Genomic DNA, 9262 nt, shown 5'->3' on the forward strand with positions numbered 1-9262 from the left:
AGAAGGAAAGAAATGAAAAGCCTGAAATGGCTGTCCCAAATTGCACAGTCGAAGTGTTTAAATGTATTCTCATTAAGAAATTCAGAGGAAAAAAAAACTGATTTAGAAAGAGGACTGTATAATTAATTGACTGTGAAATGGTCATTTGTTAAAAATAAGACAAATTTTCTCCATTAGAAGAAGGGAACAGCTGCCTATGGGCAGATAGTATTACAAACAAGTACAATGACAGGTCTGTGAAAGTATATGCTTTTAGTCTGAGTCCTGAAAGTAACTGGACTGTGAAGGCTGAGGGACTCGAAGCTCTCAGAGAATATGATAATGAATGCTTTGGGAATGAAATTTTTTTGTTTGTTTGCTTTTTTTTACTAAAATTTAAAATCCTCAAGAAATTACCAATATTGGGAGAGAGGAGAAGCCTGGTGATGTGAGTTGTGAATTGAAGTATGTTTTAGAGGAAGACAATGACATGAAATAGAAGAGATTCAAAGGCATAAAAGGAGAAACAGGGAAGATGAGAGGTCAGTCTTTGTTTTCACACCCGTGGCCTTAACATACAGTGGTCGAGTTAGAGAATATCATAGCTGGAAATGACCTTAGAAACTCCTTCTATTACTTCATTGTCAGATGATAAAATTGAGCCTCAGAGAAAAGTGATAATGTAGTAGAAATGGGATTTGAACTGTGAAACTTCTTTCCTAATCTTGGGAAAATATTTACATTAGCTAAAATCGTCTAATATAATCTAATTAATTATTGTAAAAGTATTATTATAATTAAAGTGATGTAGAGGGTGCATGTACGTACATAAAAATGAGCAGTGACATTATCATTACCATTCTTACTGACATGAGGAAACTTCCATCTACCCCAGATAAAAGACTTGAATAATCCCCCTTGATATGCTGCAAAATGGCGATGCAGGAACGAGCTCCCCTGCACGCCCGGTCTGCCCCAGCGGTGGGTGCTGCTCCCCTCTGGGCTGGAACTGCAGGCTAGAAGGTGCCCGGTGTGGGCAAGCCTCCCAGCTTAACCTCTGTCTCCTCGGTGAGCCTTCTGCTGGGTTCACACAGTCTCCAGCAAGAAGGAGGTTGTGGAGAAAAAGGAACTCTTCTGCACTGTTGGTGGGAGTGCAAACTGGTCCAACCACTATGGAGAGCTGTGTGGAGATTTCTGGACCTACTAAACATAGAGCTTCCACAGGATCCAGCAATTCCACTCCTAGGTATTTACCCAAAGAACACAGAAACATCAATTCCAAAGAACACCTGCACCCCTATGTTTATAGCAGCACTGTTTACAATAGCTAAGCTTTGGAAACAGCCCAAATGCCCAAAAATAGATGACTGGATCAAGAAGATGTGGTACATATATACCATGGAATATTACTCAGCATTCAAAAAAGATAAACACATGCAATTTGCAGCAACATGGATGACGCTGGAAGGGATCATGCTCAGTGAAATAAGCCAAAAAGAAAAAGAAAAATACCGGATGGTCTCACTCATAGCAGGGATCTAGAAAACTTAAATAAGGGACCAGGAAAATGAATAACTATAAGAAAGTGAAAATCAAAATCAACAAAAACTATGAACCAGAGACACTTTTTGGGGGGGGGGGGCGGGAGGGGAGGGATTGGGGTCAGAATGGGGGGATTGCAATTGTATGGGGAATATAAAAATAAAATTTATTAATTAAAAAAAAAAAATCCCCCTTGAAATCTTCAGGTCAAATTCTAGACCAAACTCCCAATTTCAGACCTCCAACTTATTTTGGTAGAAAATGATTACTGAATTTTCTTTACAAGGATATATCGACAACGTAACTTTTGGGCCCTCTGTTGGAGGGAGAACAGGGGCTCACACCCTTCTTTGCAGGCAAGAGATCATGATGGAACTTTACACTATTCCCTGCTCTTTCATCTGCATTCTGCTGAACCTTAGACAGCGACCTCGCCATGATTGTGCCTCTGATTCATATAGGGCACTTCTTTTTTTTTTTTAAGATTTATTTATTTATTTATTTATTTATTTATTTATTTATTTATTTATTTATACAAGCACTGGGTACAGTCAGAAGTGCGGGAGGGCGAGAGAATTCACCAGAGCCAGAGCGGAGAACAGAACAGGCAGACTGACGAAACACACTGTTGAGGGGAGCAGCGGGCTGCAGGAAAGGTCTGTGTGCCATGTAGGACCCTCACCCAGCGGCCTGTGATCAAACCGGCGTTGCAGAGGCTGCGGTCAACTTCGCAACCCAGCGCTCAACCGCTGCACCACCGGGGAGGCCCCATATAGGGCACTTCTTAATTAGGACATTGAATGACATTAATATTGTCAAAACTGACACACAAAATTAAAATGAAATTGTTTATAGTTATTTTAATTGGCTGGCTATTTATTTATTTGTTTATTCACTTGTCCAAAAAATTTTTATTGACTACTACTAGGCATTGAATTAGAAACTGGAGATCCAGGTCCTTGTTAATTGCAAGAAAATATGACAACTGACTAGTTATTTCACCTGTTAAATCTTTCCTTCTTTGTATTTATGTTTTATATACATTCACTTAAAAAGGAAATTCATGTAGTAAATGTAAAACTTAGGAACTATAGATAAGATAGAAAAATCACTCCATAAAGAATCATCAGATCTCATTGCCTACTCATCAGGTTTCCAAAACTTCACTTGCTGGGGGCTTGGGTTAGAGGGAGAGTAGACATCACTGCTCTAGCTGCACCTTTTATTCCAAATTGGCACCTGACTGGACAAGATCTCTGTTGGAGCAAAAAGAGGAATTACAAGAAAAGTTCTCAAAGAGCCATTACTTCTGCTTTTGATTCTAAAATAAAATTCTAATAGATTTATCGGAAATTCTATTTCAGATTTTGAGGTTAGAATCAAGAGCTAGGTTAGACAGGAATGATTTCAAGAGTTCATGCCTATCTGAAAAGCAACATCAAGACAGTTTACTGTTATTCCCAGTGATAACACTCACATCTAAAAATTTCGTTTGCCATTATCCCTGGGCCGGAAACTCATTGTAAGAAAATTGCTAAACAGCATGTTCGTAAGATAAGGGTACTTCCTTGCTTTGTAGATACTCTTTTTCCCTGACTCTACATTTCTACTCTAATATCTTGGCAGTGCTAAAGCCCCATTATCTCTCAGTAAGACTTGGCTGATACTATCTGCTCTAGTCACTTGCCCAGGATCTTCCATAATCAAGTTCTGCCTTTCTCTTATAATCGCTGCTTATGTGGTGCAGAACACTTGGATGCTTGACTTTCTGTTCTCCTGAACGTCACTGTTCATTGATGCCATTTTTTTTCACACATTCAGCAAATATTTATTGAGTGATGTTATTCTAAGACCTGGAAATATAATAGTGAGCAAAAGAGAATTAGCTTCCCCCTTCATCTGCCATGCCTGGATATTTTCATTATATCTGAAAATTCTATTTCCAGGTGCTAGTTTTGTACAGTCTGCTGTCTCACTGAGGTGAAGGGAATTCTCTTATAAAAGAGAGTATTATACAAGAAAAGGCACACATCAAGAACAAGTACAGAGGAGTAGCATAAACTTAGAAATCAAAATGAGTTGAGGTTTGCAAAAATGCAGGGAATAAGAAACACAACTTTTAATGTTGGACTTGAAAAGGAGAACAAAAGCAGCAGGCCCATTGGGTGGAGTCAAGTTGGCAGTGACATATTGTTTAATGATTAGTTAGGGAAAAAAACATGCTATTGAGCTCAGTTTTACTTCTGTCTTCTAGTTGAAGAAAATAGGGAGGGGAAAGGAGGCAAGGAGCGGCACATTAGCAAATGCAAAGAGAAGCTCAAGGTGGGGAAACCTCCTCACTTTTAGTAGAGTCCCAATTCTAATAAATTGCATCCCAATGTTCTGTGAAAAGGGTATAAATTATATTGTGATCCAATCTGTAATTAATGTAATCTTGTCAGTTTGTTGAAAATGGGAAAGCACTGTCCCTATTTTCATGAAAAGGAAGAAAGAGGACTTCTATATAATGAATATTAGTGGCTTGATGTCAAGATTGTTTTTAGGAGTATTAATTAGTCATATATAAACTCTATAGATCTATTTCTTTATTTAAATTTTTCTTTATTTCTTTATTTTTCTTTGGTGAACCTGCATTTATTGTTTTTTTTTAAATGTTATATAAATTTTACATCATTGTTCCTTTTTTTTTATACAGTGTTTGCTTTCTTTTCTCAGGTGTATTCCCCATAGAATTTCCACCACCAATTTACCTGTGCACTGTCACAATAGTCCCTTGTGTTCTTCCCACCCTTGCTTTGTATAGACCTATTTTGTCATGGACACACCATGGTGTGGTTAATGAACCAGTGGTTTTGGCATGCAGTTTCTGGACATGAAGTTCAGAAATGGCACTTAAATCAGCGGCCCCAGATCTTTGTGGAGCTTGTTGTGCAGATCAGTGATTTGGATTAATTTTCACTTTCATGTTTCTTTATTTCTTTTAATCTGTTCCTAGAACCAGTCTGCAACTTTGGATTGGCCCAGATTCTGCATGATGGAGGATTCAAGTTTCACTTCATCTCAGTGATCTGAGAAATTGACTCTTTGAGTCAATCAATTCTATTTTCCTCAACACCATATGACCATATCTTTAAGAGTTGCTTAGCAATTCTCCAGGACAGGAGTGGCCCACAAGCCAAATCCTGTCTTTTGCTTATTTTTGCAAATAAAGTTTTCTTGCAATAAATTTGTGCCCATTTCTTTATGTAACCCAACAGCATTTTTGAGAAGTTGTAACAACCATATGACCCTCAAAAGTGTATTTTTCCTATGGATAAAATTTACTATATTTATTATGTGTCCCTTTATAGGAAAAATTTGGCAATCCTCACTTTAGGTAAAGAAGCATTGGGTACTAGGAATTGAAAATGATAACTGTTATGTCCAACGAAATGAAATGATTGGGAGGTCAGGTAATGGGATAAATGATAGATAATAAATGAGATTTTTGCATTGAGCACCTGGTCTTCATTAAAAATTCAGCCATTGTTTCATGACTATCTACTATGTGCCAATCATTGGGAATATAAAGATGAATAATTGTCCAGTAGAGAGGAAACATAGATAAAGGAATAATTCAAATAAATTAGATAAGGTAAAAGTTGAGTACTGAGGTTCCTTGACAAAACAAGGTGTTCTGAGAAGAGGTATCTTATTCAGTAGTGATAAAAGTGATACAGGACATGGGCGTTATGCTTAGCGGGAGAATAAAACTTGGCGTGATATTGTTATAAAGAGCAAAGTGTGAAATGGCAGAAGATGTAGGTGGAAACTAGATTCAGATTTTTTTTATGCCAAGTTATTAAACTTGGACTTTATTTTAGAAGCAAAGGGAAACTTTTGAAGCCTTTTCATCACTGTCGTAAAACAGTCAGATTTGCAAATTAAATGAGCCTCTTTGCCAATACTGTGAGTCAAAACAGGAAACCTAGGAACCTGGCTTGGGGGGATGTTAGTGCCTGTGCTAGATTAGTGATGGTATGGATAGAGAAACAGAGCATGTAAGATAGGTATGCAGCTGATGCAAGAAAAACTCATAGATTTCTGGTATGGTACCAGATAAATGATGTTAGCAGTAGCTGATATAGAGAAATCAGAAGATCAGAAGGATATGGGAGGAATGGTGAATTCAGTTCTAAACATGCTGATGTGAGGAAATTGTAGGTTATCTATTTGGAGATTTCTGGTAAGCAACTATATTTTTAATGTATATGTATAATGTCTATATTGTATCACTGTTCATTTTTGTACAATGTTTGATTTTTCCTTTCAGATGTAGCCCCTGTAAAATTCCCACCACCAATTCACCCGTGAACCTTCACCATAGTCCCTTGTGTTCTTCCCGCTCCGTTTTGATCCCTCTCCCTCCCCTTCCCCAGCAGAATGTCTCTAATTTATAGTTTCCAACAGTTATATTTTTAATGTTGAACCTTAGGGGGATGATGAGGCCTGTAAGTCACCCAGGTTAAAAATATAATAGAAAAGCATGTGGAATAGAAAACCATGAATCTAAGAGGGACCATCAAGAAATCCAACATTTTTGAATCATGAGCACAGGAGAAAACGAAGAAGGGACTGTTAGAAAGTCAGGATGAGCTTTCATTTTTCATAAGTTGCCTGTGAAAAATGGATAAATATGGTCTGGATAAAAGTAAAATCAAACAAGTTGAAGTTTTTTGAGTGAGCATAACTAAATGAATCTATTAATGCTCATTGTTAGCTTGAAGAGAATCAAGCAAGACTCTTCATTGTATTCAGCATGTCAATCACCATCTTAGCTAACCATGTGCAGCTGAGTAGCTACTGCCCCCTCCCCCCAAGGACAGGTGTGTAGTCTCCAGTACTCAATTAACTTGTTTACATTTTCAGACAAGCTCACACAGACTCTTACTATAGACCCATGGATCAGGTCTAGGAAATGAAGCAGGTAGGTGCAAAACCTTAAAATCATGTCATCTAAGTTATGCCTTTAAATTATCCACATAGAAGAAGAAATTCAGGAGGGTTCTTCATATTGTCTGGAGTATTGTCATGTAGAAGAGGAATTAGACTTGCTTGGGCTCAAGATAAAGAACTGAAACTACTGAGTAGCAACCAGCAGGAGACAGATCTGAACTCCAGATCTCAACTAATTTTCTAATAAGGAGAACTGTCTAAAGAGAAAGTGATACCTGCGAGCAGTGTGCAGTGGGCTGTGTGTCCCGAGCTGTGTGCACTGCACATGAGCTGTGTGCAGTGAGCTGTGTTCTTTGTGTTGTGTGGAGTGACCTGTTGCAGTGTGCAGTGGGCACTGTGCAGTGTGCAAAGGTCTGTGTACAGTAGGGTTGGTACAGTGAGCAGTGGGCAGTGAGCACAGTGCAGTGTGCATTGAGGTGTATGCAGTGTGCAGTGACCAGTGTGCAGTGAGCTTTGTGCTGTAAGCTGTGTACCAAAAAATAAGGGGAAAACAAAAATCAAAAAAATAAAGAGGAAGTGCTATTTTAGAGATGGTGAGTACTCAGTGAGGGAAAAGTTGGGTTAAATGTCTGATAACCCTCTGAGGGATTAGGCAGGCTTGAGCTAGGAAAAGATGTGGAACTGCAACCCTGTCTTGGAGTTAGGTGTGGAGCTTGATGCCATTTGACCAGGGGTCTAGACCGGAACCAAAGTTCAGTTACTGAAAACTGCCTCTTTAAGGATTATAAATAGGGCCTCCCGGGTGGCGCAGCGGTTGAGCGCTGGGTTGCGAAGCTGCCCGTGGCCTCTGTGGCGCCGGTTCGATCCCTGGCTGCTTCCTGGCCACCGGAGGAGGGTCCCACATGGCGCGCAGACCTCTCCTGCCGCCCGCTGCTCCCCTCAGCAGTGTACTTCGGTCCTTCTGCCTGCTCTGCTCCCCGCTCTGGCTCTGGTGAATTCTCTCACCCTCCCGCGCTTCTGACTGTACCCAGTGCATGTATAAACAAAACAAACAAACAAACAAATAAAATAAATAAATAAAAGCATGCCTCTATTAAAAAAAAAAAAAAAGGATTATAAATAAAGGGGCAGTTAGAGTTCAAACTGTCACTCCAAAGAGGGCTAAGCAGAATTAAATGGGGCCATTGTGAAAGAGCAATTCGGAGCATGTAGCAGTGAAGAGTGAGCTCGGATACTTCCTGAACTTGTGGGGAGGAAAGGGAAAGGGAATAGAGGTTTTGGTAAAACTAACTCTGATCTTTCCATGTTAGGCATAGATTGGCATCAAATGCTTAAAGAGCCAGCCAGCCCTGAGATGGAATGTGGGGGGCACCCAAGCATTACAGACGACATGTCTTTTAATGTGCTCCCTAGCCTGTTTGATTCTGATTCCAGGTTTGAAAATCACTAAACCTAAGAACCAGAACTAATTTGCATAGATCCTACCTTTCCTGGTTATGAATTTGTGTTTGAAATCAAGTTAGAGCATTTGATTATCTTCAGACATTTGAATTAAAGAAGAATAAAGATTCGGGGTAAACTTGGCATCTGCTAGCAAAATTTCAAAATTGATGAACCCATATTCATGAGACACAGGACTTAAAAAATTTTTTTTTCTGACTATAAAATACATGCTCTTTAAAAAATACAAAAAATCGCAAGATGAAAGTCAAAACCACCCACAATTGTGTAGCCTAGTGTAGGGTAAGAAAAATATCAGGCTTTTCTGCCCTCCCGCCATTAGGATTGATGATGGATCCCTGTGGTCCTGAATGCATGTCTGATGGCGGGCACCTGGAGAAGGGTGTGGGCATATGTAGATGGGATTCAACTGGGCTGAGAGACTGGGCTTATAAGGGTGGTGTCTCCGGGATGCCAGCAGAAGAGCAGAGGGAAAGAGAGCAAGAGAGAGTGAGCAGAGTGAAAGGAGCAGAGCAGCAGAGGCCACGTGAGAACCCGGGAGATCCCAGAAAGACTAAGGACTCTCTGGGGGCTGGAAGGCCTGCCAGCCTCCCGGCCCCCCAGCACACCTGCCTGCCATGTGCCTAGTAAATCACAATAAAAGCCTGAAAAAGCCACTGAGGGCTCCAGGACACTCCCCTCCTTCACCTGTCTGCTCAGGTCATAGAGATCCTGCCCTGTGGCCATCCTGCCGCTACACCAAGCAATAACATGCTGTGTAGATTGGAATTTACTCTTCCACTCTTTCTGTGTATGTGTATATGTGGGGTTTTTTTTTTAAGATTTATATATGCACACAAGAACTGGGGTACAGGCCAGAGGTGTGGGGGTGTGAGAGAATTCACCAGAAACAGAGTGGGGAGCAGAACAGACAGATTGACTAAAATACACTGCCGAGAAGATCAGCGGGTGAGTCAGAAGAGGTTTGCTGTGCCATGTGGGTATCTCCTTGGCCGGGATTGAACTCGTGCAGCAATAGCTTTAGTTTTCCCCACATAATTGAATATGAGCTGCAGAGAACACTGGACACGGATGTGCACTCCCCTGGAGTCAGACCGCTGTATATCTTGACTCTGCTCTATAGCCTCTCTGCTTCTGTTTTTCATCTATAAAATGAAAAAAAAAAGTCTATGTCATAAGCAAAGTTGATAGTATTAGTGACAATCTATATAAAGTTCTCAGAAGAGTATTTGAAACAATTTTTATAAGTGCATCATATACATTTATGTAAGTGCATCATAATAGATTGAAGCGATTTTATCTATTATATAGCATTTAAGTAACTCCCAATTCTAGCTGTTATTGC

The sequence above is a fragment of the Talpa occidentalis genome, unplaced genomic scaffold (assembly GCF_014898055.3).
Source record: "Talpa occidentalis isolate TD23 unplaced genomic scaffold, MPIMG_talOcc4v2.1 talOcc4.2, whole genome shotgun sequence".
In the NCBI taxonomy this organism is placed as follows: Eukaryota; Metazoa; Chordata; class Mammalia; order Eulipotyphla; family Talpidae; genus Talpa; species Talpa occidentalis.